Below are 24331 nucleotides of genomic sequence, written 5' to 3' on the forward strand. Positions count from 1 at the left end.
CCATTGACATCAACTCAAAGTCCAACAATACATTCCAAACTCGAGTCATGTTGCATCTGAAACAATAATCAAATCTTCACACCCTCTTCATTTCAAGCAAACTCTTTTCTGCCATATTAAATCTTTCTCCGCACAGTAACCACCATTCCAAATAAAATTCGTAGACCAAATCACCTTCCATCACGATTCCCAAACCGTTCTACACTTTCTTAAGGCATGCGACTATCCTACCACAGAACCCATATGATAATCTGTCACTCTTACTTCGATTAAACCATCTCCTTTAAGCAACTTCTCGACCTTTGTTATTCATACTTGACATGCTAGTAATTCAACCACCGCGAGGCACTTCCCGCCATGTCCTCCCTCATACTTTGTTGCCCAACTGTTGCCTCATACGAAATCCATATATGTAGCACCTGGACTAATGAATGGCTACCAACTTTAAACCTCCTGGAAGGTCATCTTTCTCGAGCCATCAACATTTGAATCACCAATTTGATTTGGAACCGCTACACACCGCTATCTCTAACAACCGCGTCTTAAGCACTATTTCACAATACCCTGCCCTGAAGGAAAAATCAAAGAAGACTATAACACCGACAAACCTTAATGCGTTCCAACAAGGACAACGACGCCACATCACAAATAAGAATTCCACCACGCTCGAAAATATCGAGCCTCGTTACTCCATCAACCCAAGCCTGAACATCCATAGTCTGATTGTCCTTCCTTTGTTGGAATTAAACGCTGAACCTCCAAATCATGCACTGAAAAATCCTCCTTTCAAGTCATTCACTGTCTCGACACATAGACAAGCACCCTACCATTACACCAACACTGTGCGATAACAATGCATGAACATCATAGCAATCCGTGCATAGCTTCAAAACCATAGGAAGTACAGATGCTGAACTAAAATAATAAAACACACATCCGCAAGGCGACAATAATAGCCTGTCCGAACATGCAGGTAAATATATCATGCACCACGTCTGCAGTACCAATACCACTACTCGACGTCCAATTGATAACAAGCGCTTCACATCACATAAGATTGAGTATGAAGGAAATAAAGGCACAAGCCTCAATGGAATCAAACCGCACGATGAGGAAATTAAGAAGAGAAGTGCTCCTAACAGCCCTATAGCTTCTCGAAGATAAGTACAGATGTCTCTGTACTGATCCGCAAGACTCTACTAGACTTGCTCATGACTCGTGAGAATTAAGTGAACCTAACGCTCTGATACCAAGCTGTCACGACCCAAAATCCACTATAGGTCGTGATGGCGCCTAACGACGCCGTTAGGCAAGCCAACGTTAATTTATCAATTTATTTACTCATTTTAATACTTTCGAAATCATAATCTCCATTACTTAAATAGTACAAAATGGAATTTACAAGGTAAAATGAAAACAACTGTGTGAACTATAATAACGAACAACCAGTATGAACCCCCAAAATCCGGTGTCACAAGTGCATGAGCATCAACTAGGAAATATAATAAAATACAACATCTCTCTAGAATACAAATTAGATAGAATAATATAAATAACTCTGATGGAGACTCTGCAGGCTGCAGATCGTAACATGGAATGCAGCTCATGATAAAGTCCGCGCAATAACCGCACACTTGTGCCCAAAGGACCACCAGACATATATGTATCTGCATAATAAGTGCAGCAAGAGTAGCATGATACATAATCCTATCGAGGCGAACGACCCGATCCTATCATAATGTGCACACTGCCGAGGGTCGAACGACACGAACCATAGATGTATCTATTATACTTCCGAGGTGAACGGCCTGATCCCATTAGAATAAGAAGCTTTGATGGGTCCCTAACCCCACTCACGAATAGGCGTGTGAGTTATAAATTTTAAGGGAAACCTTTCGATGAGAACACATAACGTGGGAGAAATTCGTAAGAAGAGTACAATTATTTCGCGGCTAATTATGAAGCCCGTCGAATCCCTATAATAGCAAGCCTATCACTCTACACAAGTCTAGTCTCAAGTCGCAACGTAAAATAAAGGAATTTTATATGCACGAGACAACTCAAATAGTACAGTTATAGCATGGCTGGAACCTAAATCTACCCGGACATAACATGAATCTAGCTACGTACGGACTCTCATCACCTCGTGCATACGTAGCCCCCACAACAAGTAGCACATGATAAATACATCACCTAGGGGTAGTTTCCCCCTCATAGTTCTATAACCGGCTACAACGCCACTCAAACACCTCAAACCGATGTCCGTCTCTTCAAAACTAGTCAAACAACATGCAAACCAATCAAAATATACCCCAATACGTATAATTTAACAATTTATAATGATTCCCAGCTTCGCTCAAAAGCCAACAAAGTAAACCCTCGGGCCCACGCGCCCGGATTCCAAAGCTTTTGGAAGATAAACTTTACCTATAACACTACGAACTCAAATATATGATCTATTCCTAATTTCATGTCCAATTTCGTGGTCAAAATCAAAAAATACCAAATTCTAGGTTTTCTACCAAAATTTCACAATTTCTACTAATTTTCGTGTTTAAATCCTTATAGAATCTATGTATTTAACTTACAATAGGTGGGAATAACTTACATTGCCATAGATGATGAAAATCTCAGCTTGAAGCTCTCCAAATATTGCCCTAACCAAGGGAGAAAATAAGTGAAATGAGCAAACCCCGATTTATAAAACCATCTGCCCAACCGACTTTCTGCACCTTCAGACAAATCCATTGCAGGTACGGTTCCCTCCAAGCCATGCAACATTCGCTTCTGCGGACCAATTTCCGCTCCTGCACGACCGCTTCTGCGGTCCCTCACACGCTCCTACTCTCCCGTACGTGCGGATATTCCTATGCTTTTGCGACCCAACTGTCCCTCTCATTTTCCGCTTTTGCAGAGCACCCTACGTATCTGCGGGCCCGCAGATGCGGAAAAAGCCTCGCATCTGCAACCACGCCAGCTTATTCCATTTGTCACTTCTACGGCCCCAATGTCGCACCTGCGGGCTCGTACCAGCGGCCCTCAACATGCAGGTGTGATTGCACCAACAATTGGCCAACACCAGCAATTGGCCACCACCAGCATTCCTCAACTTCAATTTTTGATCTGATTCCAATTCGAAACTCGCGCGAGGCCCTCAGAACCAAACCAAACATACACACGCGTCCCAAAATACATTACGAACTTAGTCGAGGCCTCAAATGTCACGACCCAAAATCTGTCTAGTCATGATGGCACCTAACCCAACCTACTAGGTAAGCCAATTAACCACTAACCAATTCCAATAATAATTAATAAAGAGAATTTAAGTAAAGAAACATCTTAATCCTATACATTCCCCAAGAACTGGTAGTACAAATCATGAACTTCTAAGAATAGAGTATACAAACCTGGTATGAAGTAAATACATCATCAGTTTGAAAAGTGCATAAACAGAGTTTTATGAATCTAAGGCTACCATGAACAAGAGGCAGCTACAACCGGAGCGCAAGTACATCTTCAGATCCAGCTCCTAACGAACACAGCAACATCAGCAGCCAAAATCTGCACGTAAGGTGCAGAAGTGTAGTATGAGTACAATCGACCCCATGTACTCAATAAGTAACAGACCTAACCTTAAGTTGAAAGTAGTGACGAGCTTGTACCAAGGTCGGGTCCCAACTTCAATAACCAACAATAGTTCATAACAACATAAAACAAGTAATACCAGAAGTAACTCAACAATCAAATGCTCAACAAAAACATGATTTCTGAAAATAGTTCTGCCTTTCAAGTACATCAATAAAAATCCAAATCGTTTAACGGAGTTGCCAAAAATATGAATAAGTTTGAAAACAATAATTTTCCAAAACTCCTTTCAATAATAAATAAGATGTCTCATTTTCTTTCCAGATAACCAGTGTAAAACAAATGAATCACTATGCCCATGCGTCAACTCGTGTGAGAAATCATGAATGACATGATACCGTACAACATGAGGAAAATACATCTCTATGCTTGTATGTCATGTGTGCATGTCAATGCAATGTTGTATGTGATGCACTATGCTGACAACCACATGTGCTCACACTCTCGAATACTCAACCACTCGGTATTGTGCCCATATGTGCGTATGACAGAGTATGTAATGCAATGAAAGCTGATAACTTAACAGCAAAAATGACCTCGGTGGGTCCCAATAGGATAAACATGTAGTCTAAACATAGTTTATAGCATGAATCACATTTTGATAACTCTAGTACGTAGAGATTTTCATGATTTCAGACAAGTTCAGAAAACTACACAGTACCACATAAATAACTATCACAATTCACACGGTGTACGCCCACATGGCTGTCACCAAGCATGTGCGACACCTCAACACAAAACACATAACATGTATATTTAGGGTTCATACCCTCAACTCCAAGATTAGAAGAGTTACTTACCTCGAACAAGACGAATCCAATGTCGAGCAAGCTAAACAATGCTCCAGAACATCCATTCTACGCGTATCAACTCCCGAACGGCTCGAATCTAGCCATAATTAATTTGATTCAGTCCACACAAATATAGGAATTAATTCCATAATAAAATGCTAACTTTTCCCACAAAAATTCGAAATTACACTCCAAAAATCGTCCGTGGGGCCCACGTCTCGGAATCCGACGAAACTCACAAAATCCGACAACCCATCCAATTACAAGTTCAACCATCCTAATTTCACTCAATTCCGACTCCAAATCGATGTTCAAAACTCAAAAATTCGTTTTATGAAATTATAGGAATTTCCTTCGATTTCTCTTGAAGATTCAATAATCTTACACCAAAATGAAGATTAATTCATGAAATATAATCACAAGGGAGTCAAGAACACTTACTCCAAGTTGTGTGGAAACATTCCTCTCCAAAATCGCCTAAACCGAGCTCCAAAATCCGAAAATGGGTGAAAATGTCGAACCCACGAACTTAAAGGGTTCTGCCCAGGCTTTTCACACCTGCGGAGCCCGGGCTCGCACCTGCGCAACCGCTTCTTTGGACGAAAATGCGCGCCTGCGGACACAGCCAACCCTCCAAATCCTCGCATCTGCGGCGCCCTTCTCGCATCTGCGGGCTGGCAGATGCGCATTACCCATCGCACATGCGTTCGCCCCAGGCCAGCCCCAGGCCCGCATCTGCGCCAACCCCGCCGCACCCGCGGCATCGCACCTACGGCCAAGATCCTCGCAGGTGCGATCACACCAGAGGCAGCAGTTCCAGCTTTTTTTTTAAGTCCAAATTTGATTCATTAACCATCTGAAACTCACCCAAAGCCCCTGGGACCTCAACAAAATATATCAACAAGTTCCATAACATAACACGAACCTACTCGAGGCCTCATATCACACATAACAACAGCAAAACGATGAATCGCACCTCAAATTAAAATCTAATGAACTTTAAACTTTCAAATTCTATATCTTGTGCCGAAACACATCAAATCAATCCGGAATGACTTCAAATTTTGCACACAAGTCATAAATAACATAACAAAGCTATTCCCATTTCCAGAATCGGCTTTCGACCCCGATATCAAAAAGTCAACCCCCTGGTCAAACTTCCCAAAAATTCAACTTTCGCCATTTCAAGCCTAATTCCACTACGGACCTCCAAAAAACTTTCCGGACACGCTCCTAAGTCCAAAATCACCATACGGAGCTACTGGAATTATCAGAATTCAAAACTGAGGTCGTTTACACATAAGTCAACATCCGGTCGACTTTTCCAACTTAAGTTTTTCATTTTGAGACTAAGTGTCTCAATTCATTTCAAAATTTCTCCGGACCCGAACCAACTAATCCGGTAAGTCATAAAACAACTATAAAGTATAAGTTGAGGAGTAAATGGGGGAATGGGGCTGTAATACTCAAAATGTTTGGCCGGGTCGTTACATTCTCCCTCACTTAAACATACGTTCGTCCTCAAACGTGCCAAGAGTTATTTCCAAGCCATCAAATCACTATTCCATCTTACCATGCATGTACCCGGGGGTGATCCCACGTAACCCTATTCTGTGTAAATTGTATAGGCCTGACAACACAACATAATTGAAAGTTATTAATTTAACCTTAGCCCAAAACCTTGGAATTCAATTTTTCACATTCAGAATTTTCTTATAACACCCAAATCTCACAGTTACACACTATATAAGTCTGAACAAGATGCATCGAGCCATAACTATAACCACGGATATAATCACCTAACATATTACACAACTCGCATGCTCATAGCACCATTCCTGATCACAGTAACTACTTCCAAAACCAACCAAGTACTAGTATTAAACCCCAAATCGAACAAAACCTTGTTCCATAACCTTCGTACACTGTTGATAATGAAAGAACCACACAGAAATATCATGACCCCTTATCATATCAACAAGTCATGGAGCTCCCTCGCCCCAACCAGAACCATAACCACTTCCTAAGCCAATTTTCTATATTATTCTCCCGAATATACCGTAATCGAACCTTATAGTACCCATTCTAGGTCCAATGACCTCATATTATTAAACACAACTATCCCACAGACACGCCACACCAATATAACTCAGAGCCACAAACCGTGCCATCCGTGCACCAATATGCAATAATTCAAATGTGCTCAGTCATGAAAAATGACTCAAATGAGAGAACTGCCCCGCAAGATTAACAAGTACCGCCACAACGAAATGCTGAAAAATCCATCACACACCTTAGCACCATCACACGATTCTAACACAAGGTTCATACCTTAACATAATTCCGCTGCAATGCGTGACCCCATCCAAACGCTGGTCCATATTATATACCTCGAGCCACCCTGCTCAAAATCAATAACCACGGAGAGGCAAATGACACAATGGCACACAAAAGCTGAAATAATATAGACAATATGCAATCAATCATGCAATACCCAAATACTCATCTCGCTCAAATTTCCGCCATGAGGCCCCAATAGAACTGCACTATGTGTTCATACAACCAACGAATCAAAACCCCTCGTAGCATAAAAGAGTAACTCACAGAATATATCAGAACACGAATAAGCTCAACGTCAACTGAATGGCACATTCCTCAACAATAGCAGTATGGAGTCGACTAATCTGACTCGGTGTAGAATACCCAGCCTAATTGGGCCTACTAATGGACCCCTAAATCAACTCTGGTCACCCACAAATAGATAAATAACCCTCCAAAAATCCACAACGACTGAGTCATAATACATACTATCATCTGGCTAGCTTCGGCCACGGCTTCACAGTCCACAACCATGAAACAATCTGCTCCTGAAAACTCCCAATCTCCAAATCCATAGAACACATGAATCACCATTTTTGATTCCATCTCCACAGCCTGAATGTCTAACACATCTCTCATACATGATCATCCCATGAGGAATACTTCTCCCATTCTTTCGTGCCACATAGCAATATCTTAAAATCAGTAGTCGATCAACCAGAAGAGTGCCACAATACCTATGAAATATCTATAATTCAAAGCATAGTGCGCTTTTTGAAGTGTACACTCTACTCACGCAATACCAAATAGTTATAGCATTCATCTAAACATCAAAAACCATCCATACCCTCTAAGATTTTATGACCTCCCTTTCAAAACCAAACTATGACCTTGCACACGCAAACCTTAATCCCACACAACACACCGCATCTATCATGCCATCATATGAAAAATACGAGAACCTCATAATCATTCTAAGTCACAAGTAAAATACATATCCGATCAACCAGAAGCCTTCCATTTGATCTCATCCGATAGAAAATCACACTACTCAACATGCTCCTCAGGCACTTAGGAAATATCCATCTCAAATCGTGGTAGAAATCCTCGAGAATGCCTTGGGATCCATTTGCACATAATCAAGCCATCAGAACTGAATCTCTCTAACTCAACCAAGACACGCAGGTCGCCAAACCCAAGAGTATTATCACAAAGCACATGTAGAAAACCCCCCACATCATAAGCACCCAAAGAACCGATTATATTCATTACCATGCTGATCCAACCTACCACCAGGTTGTCCTATTTCTCCGAGTCCCTTCCGAATTTATCTTCAAATTGATACTTCTCCTTGCTAAAATACCATGATCTTTAACCGCAACTCACCCCACGAACTCCCTAAGCCCATAAGCAGCTGAATTCCCTCTTAAGTACCCCAAAAGCACCACAACCGAAGCATCCACTCTGAAAGACCTTATGTAAATTTAAAATTATTCTTTTACCTTTCTTATGCTGGAATATAGAATCCATAGTCATACAGAATTACCGCAAGTCCAGGCACCATCAAATGCAAATCTCAGGTTTTATCCATACACAAGTCCGGAGAAATTCTCAATTGCTATATATAAACCTCGAACCTATTGGAACTTTCTCGAGAGTCAACCACTTTGTTCAAATCCAATTTGCACTGCCCAAATGGACCGAAAGACATATGCCTCATTATCACAGCAACACCTAAAGAAGTAATCCTGCCTTAACACTATCAATCAAATTCATACTTTGTGCGCACTACATCTTTCGAATAACAACTTAATCATTTCATGATTTTCATATACTCATAAAGCGCCATATAATCCGTATTCAGGAATTTCATTATTCTAGTCTTTCTCGATCTCAACCTCTGCAAGTCATAACTAACCCACAAGTATGCCTCAGACCAAAATTAACATTTAACATATAACCATGAAATTAAACTGTCAGCAGCAGGCTCCCCCACTTGGCTCAAATCCATAGATTAAAACACTCCAAAACTCACAATACCCATACTTTATTACTGTTGTAATACTGCAGTCAGTTCAACGAAAATTCTTCTCAAGCTCATACAACGCCAACCATAAAATATCTCAATCGTCTATTAAGCTCGCATTCATTCTCTTAACACTCAAGTCAACTTTCTCAACCCGATTCAAATTCAAATCTCAACACATACGCCCAGCTGGTAGCAAAAAAACTCTCCATATTATAAAGAACATACCTACGTGGATTACTCCGCAGGGGATAACCCACCTGCTTAGCCTCAAATTGGTATCTTGTTATACCCTTCCGCAGTTACAATCACTATGAAATCACTTAATCTTTCTGAGTCCAAACTCATTAACCAGACATGAGAATTTAATTTGTCCCAAAAGTTAACAACGTGGAAGATCCTTCAAAACATTAATACTTGAGATTGTACATTACATCAAAACAAAAATCAAGCAACCAATGGCCTTTCCTTTATATTTTAAGGAAACACTTCTCGTCACATTCAAATCATCTTAACACATACCGCAGTTACATCATACTCATCACAAAGCCATCTCACCGCTCACCGAGCCACAAATTTCCACTCGTAGGGACATTACCGAACATATGAGTTAAAATGTACAAGTTACCACAGAAGCTACCGAGCTTAAGCTACGGTCTAACCACGGCCTCAAGTCCTCCAGACTGGACCATCACTGAAACACATAATACACATCTCGAACCTCGTTCATAGAATCACAAGCCGGCAATGCACAGTTGATACCGAGCGCTCATGTGTGCACACGAACGCGTGGAAGGAATTCAAAGAGTTATATTTCAAGTTGAATCAATTACGCACGATAAAGAAAGAAAGATGGAAAATTATCCTAAATGCCATGTAGCCTCTCAAAGATAAGTATAGACGTCATCATACCGATCCGCAAGACTCTACTAGACACTTGCTCATGACTTGTAGAACCTATGAACCTAGAGCTCTGATACCACCTTGTCACGACCCAAAATTAGTCTAGTCATGATGGCACCTAACCTAACCCGCTAGGTAAGCCAATTAACCACTAACCAATTCCAATAATAATTAATAAAAAGAATTTAAGTAAAGAAACATCTTAATCCTATACATTTCCCAAGAACTGGTAGTACAAATCATGAGCTTCTAAGAATAGAGTATACAAACCTGGTATGAAGTAAATACATCATCTGCTTGAAAAGTGCATAAACAGAGTTTTATGAATCTAAGGCTACCAAGAACAAGAGGCAGCTACAACCGGAGCGCAGGTACATCTTCAGATCCAGCTCCTAACGAACACAGCAACATCAGCAGCCAAAATCTGTACGCAAGGTGCAGAAGTGTAGTATGAGTACAACCGACCCCATGTACTCAATAAGTAACAAACCTAACCTTAAGTTGAAAGTAGTGACGAGCTTGTACCAAGGTCGGGTCCCAACTTCAATAACCAACAATAATTCATAACAACATAAAACAAGTAATACCAGAAGTAACTCAACAAATAAATGCTCAACAAAAATATGATTTCTGAAAATAATTCTGCATTTCAAGTACATCAATGAAAACCCAGATCGTTTACCAGAGTTGCCAAAAATATGAATAAGTTTGAAAATAATAATTTTCCTAGAATCCTTTCAATAATAAATAAGATGTCTCATTGTTTTTCCAGATAACCAGTGTAAAACAAATGCATCACTATGCCCATGTGTCAAGACGTGTGAAAAATCATGAATGACGTGATACCGTACAACATGAGAAAAATACATCTCGATGCCTGTATGTCATATGTGCATGTCAATGCAATGCTGTATGTGATGCACTATGCTGACGGCCACACGTACTCACACTCTCGAACACTCAACTACTCGGTACTGTATATGGCCCATACGGCCCAGGGAAGATCCATCCTGGAACATATACATCACTGACTATAAGTCACCCAGTACCGAGGAAGGCCAATCCAGCCCTGTGTAGAAGATCCATCTCCAGGTTCACACTCTCAAATACTCAACCACTCGGCACTGTATATGGCCCATACGGCCCAGGAAAGATCCATCCCAGAACATATACATCACTGAAAATAAGTCACCCAATACCGAGGAAGGCCAATCCAGCCCTGTGGAGAAGATCCACCTCTATATAATAATATCAACCGCGCTCACTGGGGGTGTGTGCAGACTCTGGAAGGGCTCCTTCAGCCCAAGCGCTATTATAATTAGTATCAATATCAGAATCAATCAGGCTCTCGGCCTCACTCAGTCATCAATCTCTCCAGTCTCTCTCTCATGGGCTCACAATGTCATGAAAATAGCCCAAAAATGATGATATGATGTATCAATAAATAACAACAGAGATTGAGATATGATATGCATATAAATGCGTATGGCTGAGTATGTAATGCAATGAAAGTAGATAACTTAACAACAGAAATGACCTCGGTGGGTCCCAATAGGATAAACATGTAGTCTAAACATAGTTTATAGCATGAATCACATTTTGATAACTCTAGTACGTAGTTTCAGACAAGTTCAAATAACTACACAGTACCATAGAAATAACTGTCACAGTTGACGCAGTGCATGCCCACACCCCCGTCACCAAGCATGTGCGTCACCTCAACACCAAATACATAATACATATATTCAGGGTATGAACAATTACTTACCTTGAACAAGACGAATCCAATGTCGAGCAAGCTAAACAATGCTCAAGATCTTCCATTCTGCGCATATCACCTCTCGAACGACTCAAATCTAGCAACAATTAATTTGATTTAGTTCACACAAATATAGGAATTAATTTCATAACAAAATACTAATTTTTCCCACAAAAAACCGAAATTACACTCCAAAAATTGCCTGTGGGGTCCATGTCGAGAAATCCGACGAAACTCACAAAATCCAAAAACCCATCCAATTACAAGTTCAACCATACTAATTTCACTCAATTCCGACTCCAAATCAATCTTCAAAACTAAAAAATTTGTTTTATGAAATATATGAATTTCCTTCGATTTCTCTTGAAGATTCGATAATCTTACACCAATGTCACGACCCAAAATGATGGGCCGTGATGGGTACCCGGTACCTTACTCAATCGAGTACCAACGTAACGTATCTTTTCATATCATACTATTATAGATAACTGAGCCGGAAAGGCTGCCGTGAGAGAAGTAGAATACAACATGTAATATCGAGTTATACATAAGACATACAGGCCTATAAGACCAAAATAACCACTCGTACACTGAACATAGGCCAACAAGTCCATACAATATTTTACGTACATGATATCTGTCTACAAGCCTCGAAGAATACATAAGTAAAAGTCGGGACAGAGTCCCGCCATACCAAACAATACACGTCTAAATCATACTGAGCTGATAGACTACTTGGAGGGCTCTTGACCTATCTATCGGGACCTTCGGGCATGAAACGCAGCGTCCCCAGGCAAAAGGGACGTCAGTACAAATAATGTACCGAGTATGTAAGGAACGAAAATCAGTAAATAATAGACATGAGAGAAAAATGGAGTAAAAGACTCGACATGTACGTCTGCATAGCTCTGTGAATCATTCAATACTTATAACATCATGCATATGCATATAAATGTCATACCATGCATGTGTATATGCGTTCATAACATCATCAAGCCTCTGAGGGCATCCCATCATATTATTTCGGCCACTGTGGGAAAATCATCAACGTATACCAACTGATCAGGTGGTGGTGCATATATAACGCCATAACCTTTTCCCATATCCCATATACATATAATATACGCGTATATAACGCCATCTGGTCATGGGCCAATGTACATGTATAAATGCATGAAATGCATAAGAACTATGTTAATAAGATTTCTCGGAATGTCATAAAAATAATATGTCTGTCGGATAAACTTTATCAAATACATATTTTTCTCAGACCCATGAACAAAAGATATAATAATAATTCACATGGGGAATCAGGAATATAGACACCCCTAATATTTCTATGAATAGAGTCATTTATGGAAGTTGTGCATTTGCTCATTTCGTTCGTGTCGTATAGATCATGCCAAAAAGAAAGAGGGGATAGCCTTAACATACATGAGTCTATTCTCTTGACAATCCCTCTAACACACGTCAATTATGATAAAACACGTAACGGCGGATCGAAGTAGTGAAAAATCCGTGTAATATTCTTGAAAAATATTGTACCGTGCCCTCTTAGAATCGCAATTCCCGTTTCTATTCCTTATGATGTCTCGTATGAGTTTGTTGTAGTATAAGAAAATGAATCTTAGCAAATCTCATCCGATCCCTTGTCAAGCTCAAATCTTCAACTATGGAAAGATTCCTCCACCATCTTAATACGTGTTTGAGATCCTGTTTATGCGTGGCTTGAATTATATAGAAGTTAAGTTTTGCCAACTTCAGCAACATTGGATTTGTGTCGTTGCATAACATCTGAAGCTTTCCATTATTTTGTATAGACACAAAATGAATTTGAATGGCTTTTAAGTCTTTAGGAGTGGGCCCCACACTTTTGATGACTTAGCCAACAATCTTTCTTCATATGACACCTTGTAACATGGACTTTAAGAGTCATAAGTTGGCTGCCACGTTTAAGGCTTATCCAAAGCCTTAATTAATCACCCACTAATTCTTAATTAACTTGTTAATTTTTCCATTAACCAATAATTAATCAATTATCCACATAATTAAGAATTATCTCAAATTACTTAAAATACTACTCACTTTTAACACACTTCATATACACCTTACTATCATAGTCATGTGGTACCTTGTAGGACACTCGTCCATAAATAAGGGGTATTGTAGCTTGGACCGTATTTTATCTCAAAATGTCAAACTTCGACAAAATTCATTTTTTTCGATTTGCTTACCCTCTCACCTTCACGAATTTATTCATCACTTATTTGAAATAGCATAATGCTTATAATCTCATTTTCGAGCTTCCATCAATTTATTTATGGAGTACTTTCACGTACGAAAACATGGGGTGTAGCATAATTCCCCCCTTTGGAACATTCGTCCTCGAATGTTGACTGATGCACTTATCATTTTCATAACTTATGTCTTTCGAATACTTTAATATTCTCCTTGCCATTTAGGCAACTGTTCGTTGAATTAATCCAAACGTCAGGGCATTCCCCCCTTAAGCCTCTTTCTCACACCACAACTTGTAGTCGGAATCCTTCTAATCTCGTAACTTTTGCTACCTTCTATCATGCAGCTTGTATGACTCTAACTTTGTATGTGCGCCTATGCGACTCTTCTCTTCTCTTTCCTCAAGATTTTAGCCAATCTCTAGGCTTCACTTTGTGTTCATATATAAAATTATGTCAAGTTGTCCCTCAGGGCGTCATTAGCTTTACTTCATCTAAGTAGGCCATACTATACCATAATTCTTACTTCGATTTATCGTTACTGAGGTTTTCTACCAAACTCCAGGTTACTCTCGTTGCTTATCCTATATGCATAAATCTAAGTCTTTTAATGCTTCTTCATTACTGTTCATCTTAAGACTGATGGCCTAATCTCATCTCGTACTTTGCATCTTTTACCCATCCATTATTGATTTACCTCAATATTGATCTACAATATACCACGGATAACTTGAAAATTCTTACGTAATACCTTGTCACTAGGGCTTACGCTGCATCGTGGAACATTTGAAGTGATTTTCCTGATCCACCTAGGGGCGATACTATACTTTCATAACCATATTTCATAGCATCCCAATGTGATTTTCCTCATATGAGTATTTTAATCCTGTACAATTCATGAAATTATTACTCAATTGAAGGCCTAAACATCATCCTTCATTTATCACAATTACACCCTCATTCTACTATCAGGGCAGCATTCCATATTTTCTAAATGCTATTAGTCTTAGACTCCTTTGAGTTCACTCAGGCTATACTGAGCTTTCTTTAAATTAGAGAGACCATTAGCTCCCTTGTTTTCATGGTCTTAATCCTGAGGACTTATCCATTCTCGTCACTTTCTCACTCGCCCTTTCTTTTCCTTACTCCTGCCTTGCTAAAACCTTATCGCTTTACCATACTTTAGCTTACGACCTACACATATCTATTTATACTACTCGCAACCTTCCTTCAACTTTCTTGCACCAAAGATTTCCTCATGTTATTATGGAACATCAAGTGAGACAATGCATCGTCTCTAACTTTTCTTTACTCGTTTAACTAGACCTATTGATACATAGAAACCATAGGTCGGAAAATATGCCACTGACGATGCTGTTATCATTCCTGGATATTGAGTCTCAGCGCTTCTGGCCTTCTATCTAAAGTATGGACTATTCACAATCTTCTGCATTTGAGTATCTCGTACGTTGTTCATCTTTACCTTACTGACCTTAAAATCTTGCCTCACATCTTCTATCTCTTTTATGACCTCCCTTCCACATAGGTATAATTCGCATCCATGATTTGAAGCTCTATTATAATACTTGCACCTCTGGTGCATACACAATCCGATGGGAACCTCATACTGACTTCTTATGAGGATGGTACTTTTCTAACTGGCTTTATCGTTGAGCCATTATAGAATATGGTTGTTGTACTCTCTCTCTTATACCTCTGATATTAAGAGTGATTCTGCAATGTTCTCAATCATGATGTCTAAAATTTTTTGGGTCCAATAATCAGACTCCTGATTTGTTTCATTGATGTAACTCTTTAGTTTTGTCTTCTTTCTGATCAGCCTTCATGTAGGGTTAAGTTATCTTCCGATCTGCGGATCCTCGTATTAGTTATTACTTTAGCTTTTCATGGGTACTATGGAATATTTATGATATAATCTTCTAATAATTCAATCCTTTGTCTATGTCCTGGGCTCAATTCTTTCTTTTAACTTATACCGGAGTCTTCTACGGCTGTATAATATCAATATATATATATATATATTGCATGGATAATACTCCAAAATCTTAAGTGTGTTCATAACGTAACTCACTCTGGATCATTGATCAAATAATTCTTTTCGTTCCATCTCAGCTTTCTTTAAACGTAAGCAATTACTTTTTCTCGTATTTTTGCCCCCTTGTTGCATGCATACTTAGCTTATCTTGTTCCCATTTTAGCTTTTGTGAAATTCATATGATTTTGACTATTACTGTTGGTTTCACTTCCCGCTCATTAGCCACGATAAGTGTCGGATAACTTTCTTATAGAGTGCATACAATGTTGTAGTGAGACTGTTATTACAAGACCATTTCTTCTTCAAGTTACTATATTTAGGTTGAAGCCTTCTTTCTTATTTCCTCAGCTAGTCTTTCATTGCAGTACTTAGGGAGGACCCTCTGACTCTTGTAAAGCTGCGAGCTTATTACGTCGTATACCCGATAGCATTTTTGATGTCCTTCCTCGCCTATAATTATCCATAATTACTTACCTCCACGCCCTTGCGCTTGTAGGGTTCTTTCTAAACTGATATTTTGTGTCTTCCTAATAGCACTCTCTTTTATTTCCGTAACACTCATACGGTACCTTTAACTACCCCAACTTCTATCTGAATATTTCTCAAGTATTATAATGAAATTACTGCGAGGTTGAATTCACTATATTAGGTTTTACTATGTTTATCTTGCACGATCCCCTGATTTGTCTGTAACCTCCTGTCTAGCCATAACTAGGCTCTTCCTGAATCAACTACCAACTACTCGTTGGCCCATTCTCATATCAATATTCCACGCAATTTTTCTTGGGTTATTTCCTTTGTCTTAACTTACCTTTCGCACTGGCTCCTTATTTATCAATAATATCCAGGGCAAGAACCCTTACTTCCTCTCCTTGACGTCGTGTTTGCATAATGTTCTGGAGCCGTAACATATCGGTAGGATTTGGATAAGTGCAATCGCATACCTTTCTCATTTTTATCGCATCCTTCCTTTACCATTCCATAGTTACTAGAACCACTTAATTCTGACTCAGTGCCTCATCACTCTATATTCCTCGCTTTAGGGGAGTACTAAGAGTTGGAGCTATGATGATCTACCCATAGATATTTTACCTCTTCATCTTTGGCGTCTTCTCACATCATCGATGACGCTTAATCGCTTTGCGGTAATCCTTATGTGCCAAGGATAACAGAATTCCTTACTCACGAGGGCGACACTTAGTGTAACTGGTACATATAGTCCCTTAAGCTTAACTTTTCTCACATTGCTTGCTTTAGGGAGGAGTCTTCTTGAATGACCATTCTCTGAATTTCTCATGAATCTTCTTCTGTTGTCCATTCTATTATCGCCAGGACGCAATCTGAAATTCTCATGATGTCGACCATTATCAAATCATTCAGTCCCTAATTCATGTTTAGTTTATCTTGTTCACCAGCCCATACTGATTTATATTACTCTGGTTTCTAACTTTTCCTTCGGGTAGTCGCATTGGAGTCACGAACTTATTTCTTGAAATGAGGATGTGACTTTATGATATTCTTTTGTTGCCTCAAGGCTTGTTACCTCTCGTATTTTCCTTTCCTTGTCTATAGACTCTGTAATACTGTCATTTTTAATTTTTTTTCCACCGTTGTCATCCATGTATCACGTCTTACTCATAACGCTTCATTAACTCTCTTCTTATTTCCCGCTAACATTTCTGTCTATCATTTTATTCTGAAAACCTCAACAAGACATTCTTGTGCTTTTAGCTCCCCTTGCTCCATCCACTGGCTCTTCGAGTCACCAAACATTCTCTCTTTATTAGGGACGGGAGCCACACAAAGATAATATTTATCCCTTCAAGGCTTCCAGTGCCTATCTTTGTAGTACTCATATCTAGCTATACTATTTTAGAGTGCACCATCTGGGTGTCTAACAAGGAGATCTATTAGCACATTTGCACTATCCTTCAGAAATGTCAACTAACGCAAACAATCCATTCACCATTTTGGGTTACTCTAACCCCAGCCGGATTCCGATATCCCGTCCTTCTCTTAAATCATATCTGTTAGTTCCCATAGGGCATAACTGAGATAAGTGTGGCCGATTGTACATACATCTGTTATTGTGGAAGGTAACCCAAAATTCTTATATCTCTCTGCTTGAATTGTAAATATTGATATTCTTTATTAATTGGGTGTCTGTACCGTTCTTCACCTTGCTTCCTTTACTCATCATGAGCATCATGCAAAATTGAGTTCCTCTGACTTAACTCTTCCATAGCCACATCCAATCCCTTACCGATCGTCTTTCTAGATATAGGCATCGTCGTATTATGAATAAGATAGAGTTTAGGAAATTGAGTTCTTACAACTGAGCTCTACCACACGATCTAGAGTAAGAAGAAAGAGTGACAATCCTAAATGCCCTGTAGCCTTCTGCTTATAAGTGTGGTGCACAACACACCCATAAACAAGACTCTACTAGACACGGCTTGTAGACTCTCTAGGACAGAACTGCTCTGATACCACTTTTGTCACAACCCAAACCAATGGGCAGCGACGGGCACCCGGTACCTTACTCAACTGAGTACCAACGTAACGTATCTTTTTATATCATACTGTTATAGATAACTGAGCCGGAAAGGCTTCCGTGAGAGAAGTAGAATACAATATGTAATACCAACTTATACATAAGACATACGGGCCTATAAGACCAAAATAACACTTGTACACTGAACATAGGCCGACAAGGCCATACAATCTTTTACGTACATGACATCTGTCTACAAGCCTCTAAGAATACATAATTTTCATAAAGGTTAGGATAGAGTCCCGCCATACCAAACAATACACGTCTAAATCATACTGACCAAACAAGCAACTCCGGAGCAAATAGAGTGCACCAACATTTTTCGCAGAGCTGATAGCCTACTTGGAGGGCTCTTGACCTGTCTATCGGGACATGCGGGCATGAAACGCAGCATCCCCAGGCAAAAGGGATGTCAGTACAAATAATGTACCGAGTATATAAGGAATGAAAATCAGTAAATAATAGACATGAGAGAAACATGGAGTAAAAGACTCGACATGTACGTATGCATAGCTCTGTGAATCATTCAATACTTATAATGTCATACATATGCGTATAAATGTCATACCATGCATGGATATATGCGTTCATAACATCATCAACCCTTTGAGGGCATCCCATCATATTATTTCGGCCACTGTGGGAAAATCATCAACGTATACCAGCTGATCAGGTGGTGGTGTGTATATAACGTCATAACCTTTTCCCATATCCCATATACATATAATATACGTATATATAACGCTATCTGGTCATGGGTCAATGTACATGTATAAATGCATGAAATGCATAAGAACTACGTTAATAAGATTTCTCGGAATGTCATAAAAATAATATGTCTGTCGGATAAACTTTATCAAATACATATTTTTCTCAGACCCATGAACAGAATATATAATAATAATTCATATGGGGAATCAAGAATATAGACACCCATAGTAATTCTATGAATAGAGTCATTTATGGAAGTTGTGCAATTGCTCATTTCGTTTGTGTCGTATAGATCATGCCAAAAAGAAAGAGGGGATAGCCTTAACATATCTGAGTCGATTTTCTTGACAATCCCTCTAACACGCGTCAATTGCGATAAAACACGTAATGGCGGATCGAAGTAGTGAAAAACCCGTGTAATATTCTTGAGAAATATTGTACCGTGCTCTCTTAGAATCACAATTCCCGTTGCTATTACCTTATGAAGTCGCGTATGAATTTGTTGTAGTAGAAGAAATGAATCTTAGCAAATCTCATCCTATCCCTTGTCAAGCTCAAATATTCAACTATGGAAAGATTCCTCTACCATCTTATTACGTGTTTGAGATCCTGTTTGTGCGTGTCTTGAATTATATAGAAGTTAAGTTTTGCCAACTTCAGCAACATTGGATTTGTGTCGTTGAATAACATCTGAAGATTTCCATTGTTTTGTAGAGCTACAAAATGAATTTGAATGGCTTTTAAGTCTTTTGGAGTGGGCCCCACACTTTTGATGACTTAGCAAACAATCTTTCTTCATGTGACACCTTGTAACATGGACTTTAAGAGTCATAAGTTGGCTGCCACGTTTAAGGCTTATCCAAAGCCTTAATTAATCATCCACTAATTCTTAATTAACTTGTTAATTTTCCCATTAACCAATAATTAACCAATTATCCATATAATTAAGAATTATCTCAAATTACTTAAAATACTACTCTCTTTTAACACACTTCATATACACCTTACTATCATGGTCATGTTGTACCTTATATGGCACTAGTCCATAAATACGGGGTATTGTAGCTTGGACCGTATTTTATCTCAAAATGTCAGACTTCGACGAAATTTATTTTTTCGATTTGCTTACCCTCTCACCTTCACGAATTTATTCATCACTTGTTTGAAATAGCATAATGCTTATAATCTTAAAATAATCTCATTTTCGAGCTTCCATCAATTTATTTATGGCGTACTTTCACGTACGAAAACATGGGGTGTAACAACCAAAATGAAGATTAATTCATGAAATATAATCACAAGGGAGTCAAGAATACTTACCCCAAGTTGTGTGGAAATATTCCTCTCTAAAATCGCCCAAACTGAGCTCCAAAATCCGAAAATGGGTGAAAATGTCGAACCCTCGAACTTAAAGGGTTCTGCCCAGGCTTTTCGCACCTGTGGAGCCTGGGCTCGCACCTGCGCAACTGCTTCTGCGGACGAAAATGCGCGCCTGCGGACACAGCTAGCCCTCTAAATCCTTGCATCTGCGACACCCTTCTCGCATCTGCGGGCTCGCAGATGCGCATTCCCCTTCGCACCTGCGTTCACCCCAGTCCCACATCTGCGCCAACCCCGCCGCACCTACGGCATCGTACCTGCGGCCAAGACCCTCGCAGGTGCGATCACACCAGAGGCAGCAGTTCCAGCATTTTCCTTAAGTCCGAATTTGATCCGTTAACCATCCGAAACTCACCCGAGGCCCCCGGGACCTCAACAAAATATACCAACAAGTTCTAAAACATAACACAGACCTACTAGAGGCCTCAAATCACACATCACAACATCAAAACAACGAATCACACCTCAAATCAAAATCTATGAACTTTGAACTTTCAAATTCTATATCTTGTGCCGAAACACATCAAATCAATCCAGAATGACTTCAAATTTTGCACACAAATCATAAATGATATAACGAAGCTATTCCCATTTCCAGAACCAGTTTTCGACCCCATTATCAAAAAGTCAACCCCCTGGTCAAACTTTTCATAAATTCAACTTTCGTCATTTCAAGCCTAATTCCACTACGGACCTCAAAATATTTTTCGGACACGCTCCTAAGTCCAAAATCACCATACGGAGCTATTGAAATCATCAGAATTCAAATTCGAGGTCGTTTACACATAAGTCAACATTCAGTCGACTTTTCCAACTTAAGTTTTCCATTATGAGACTAAGTGTCTCAATTCATTCCGAAATTTCTCCGGACCTGAGCTAACTAACCCGGTAAGTCATAAAATAACTATAAAGCATAAGTTGAACAGTAAATGGGGGAACGGGGCTGTAATACTCAAAATGACTGACCGGGTCATTACATCAAATCACGTCAAACAACATCGAAACTACGGATCGACGATCGAAATCCTTCTTTAAGCATTCAAATTTTCAAACTTCGACGAACGTGTCCAAACAATACCAAAACATTCCGGAATGATGCCAAACTTTGCGTACAAGTCATGAATCTCAATACGAACTTATTCCAAGGCTCGAAATTCCAAACGGACATCGATAACATTAAAATCCAATTCAAGTCATTTTTAAGAAATTCTTAAACTTTTAAAATGCCAACTTCCCATAATAAGCGTCGAAATACTCCCGGACCACCCGATACTCAATCCGAACATACGCACAAGTCCGAAATCATCATACGAACCTATTGGAACCTTCAAATCCTGATTCTGAGGTTGTTTACTCAAAATTCAAACCTTAGTCAACCCTTCCAACTTAAAGCTTCTGAATTTAGAAGTTTCCACTCGAATCAACTCCGAACTTTCCAAAATTCAATTCTGATCTCACTGTAATGACCCGGCCGGTTGTTTTGAGTATTACAACCTTGCTTCCCCATTTACTGCTCAAATTGTACTTTACAGTTGTTGCGCGAATAGCCGAGGTAAATGGTTCGGGTCCGGTAAGGTTTTGGAATGAATTGGAACACTTAGTTCCAAGGTTTAAAGCTTAAGTTAAAATAGTGACCGGATATCGACTTATGTGTAAATGACCCCGGAATGGAGTTTTGATGATTTCAATAGCTCTGTATGGTAATTTCGGGCTTAGGAGTGTATCCAGAAAATTATTTGGAGGTACGTAATGGAATTAGACTTGAATTGCCGAAAGTTGAATTTTTGGGAAGTTTGACTGGGGGGTTGACTTTGTGATATCGAGGTCAGAAATTGATTCTAGAATTTTTAATAGGTCTGTTATGTCATTTATGACTTGTGTGCAAAATTTGAGGTCAATCGGACTTGATTTGATAGGTTTCGGCATTGTTTGTAAAAATTGAAAATTTCAAAGTTCATTAGGCTTGAATTGGGGTATGATTCGTGGTTTTAGTGTTGTTTGAGGTGATTTGAGGGTTTGACTAAGTTCGTATAATGTTTTAGTACTTACTGGTATATTTGGTTGAGGTCCCGAGGGGCTCGGGTGAGTTTCAGATGTTTAACGGGTTGGGTTTTGGACTAGGAACTCTGCTGGAATTAATCTGATGCACCACCTGGTTTTCATCATCGCGTTCGCGAGTGGAGCCTCGTGTTCGCGAAGAGGAACTGAGAGGCTGGCAATAATTTCTCTTCACATTAGCAAAGAGAAGAAGACGTTCGTGAAGGGTAGACTTGGTGTGCATTGCGAACGCGAGAGGTGTTACGCGTTCGTGAAGAAGAGAGGAAGCAGTTGAGGACACCCAGACAATTGTTCTACCCGTTCGCGTAGGGGGTGTCGCGCTCGCATAGTGAGGGGGAACGAAGCATCGCGCTCGCGATTGGTTGAACGCTTTCGCGTAGAAGGCATTGAGGCAGAGGCACTTTGTGCTTCGCGAACACAAGGGTGATGTCGCGTTCGTGAAGGAGGAATTTGGACGGGAACTATTTTGTGCTTCGCGAACGCGAGGCACTGACCACGTTCACGAAGAAGAAAAGCCTAGGCAGTGAGTTTAAGTTCTGAAAATGGGACTTCGTCCCATTTTCCATTTTTGACAGATTGGAGCTCGGGAAAAGGCGAGTTTCGGGAGTTTTTCAAGGAAAACAATGGGATAAGTATTATTAACTCAATATTGGTTAAATTATCTGAATCCATGGTTCTTTGTAACATTTAATTGGTGAATTAAGTTGAAAAATTGTGAAAACCCTCTTGGTTTAATTTGGAGATTTGAGGGTCGAGTTGATGTCGGATTTGAGTAAAATATATATGGTTGGAATGGTAGTTGAATGAGCATTCATATTTTGTAACTTTTGTCGGGTTCCAAGACGTGGGCCTCACAGACAAATTTTGAGTGTAATTGTAGATTTTTGTGGAAAAATTAATATTTTGATATGGAATAAATTCCTATAATTTGGGTTGACTGAATAAAATTAATTGTGACTAGATTCGAGCCGTTCGAAAGTTGTTACGCGCAAAATGGAAATTTCTGGATCATTGTTTAGCTCGCTCGACATTGGATTCGGCTTGTTCGAGGTAAGTAACTCTTCTAATCTTGGAGTTGAGGGTATGAACCCTAAATATATGTATTATGTGAATTGTTGGGAGGTGATGCACATGCTAGGTGACGGGCGTGTGGGCGTGCACTATAGAAATTGTGACATAATTGTTTCTGTGGAATTTTGTAGTTAAATAATCTTGGCATTTTCCATGTGGTTTTATGTGTTAAAGAAATTGAGCTGAAAAGCATATTAAAAATCATGTTGAGGCTATGTGCCAGTATTATTGGGACCCACAAAGGTCATATTGCTGTGAATTATTTGTTTTAAATTGAAAATTCATACTCAGTCATATTCATGTCATTACACATCATATCTCAGTCTCTGTTGTTATTTATTTATCATATCATCATTTTTGGGCTATTTTCATGACATTGTGAGCCCATGAGAGAGAGACTGGAGAGATTGATGTCTGAGTGAGGCCAAGGGCCTGATTGTGAGGATTATTATGTGGATCGGGGCTGCCCGCTTGCAGTAGGCCTTATAGGCTTTATTATAGCACGTGAGTTGGCCGTGCGGATCCAGATATTATTATAGCACGTGAGTTATCTGTGCATCGTTGGTCGTGCGGATCCAGATATTATTATAGCACGTGAGTTGGCCGTGCGGATCCAGATATTATTATAGCACGTAAGTTGTCCGTGCAGATTATAGCGCTTGGGCTGAAGGAGCCCCTTCAGAGTCTATACACACCCCTAGTGAGCGCAGGTACCTACTGAGTGCGAGTGCCGAGTGCGAGTGCTGAGCGATTAGGAGGACTGAGTGACTGGGAGGACTGAGTGAAATGATACTCTGAGAGTATGCATATGATTTTATCAC

The 24331-nt window shown here is 39.6% G+C and overlaps 1 pseudogene; it reads left to right on the forward strand.

Annotated features, from left to right (window-relative positions):
- Positions 1-24331, forward strand: part of LOC104092488 (large ribosomal subunit protein eL20y-like) — a 174233-nt pseudogene that overhangs the window by 67819 nt on the left and 82083 nt on the right.

Source organism: Nicotiana tomentosiformis, chromosome 8 (assembly GCF_000390325.3).
Source record: "Nicotiana tomentosiformis chromosome 8, ASM39032v3, whole genome shotgun sequence".
Lineage (NCBI taxonomy): Eukaryota > Viridiplantae > Streptophyta > Magnoliopsida > Solanales > Solanaceae > Nicotiana > Nicotiana tomentosiformis.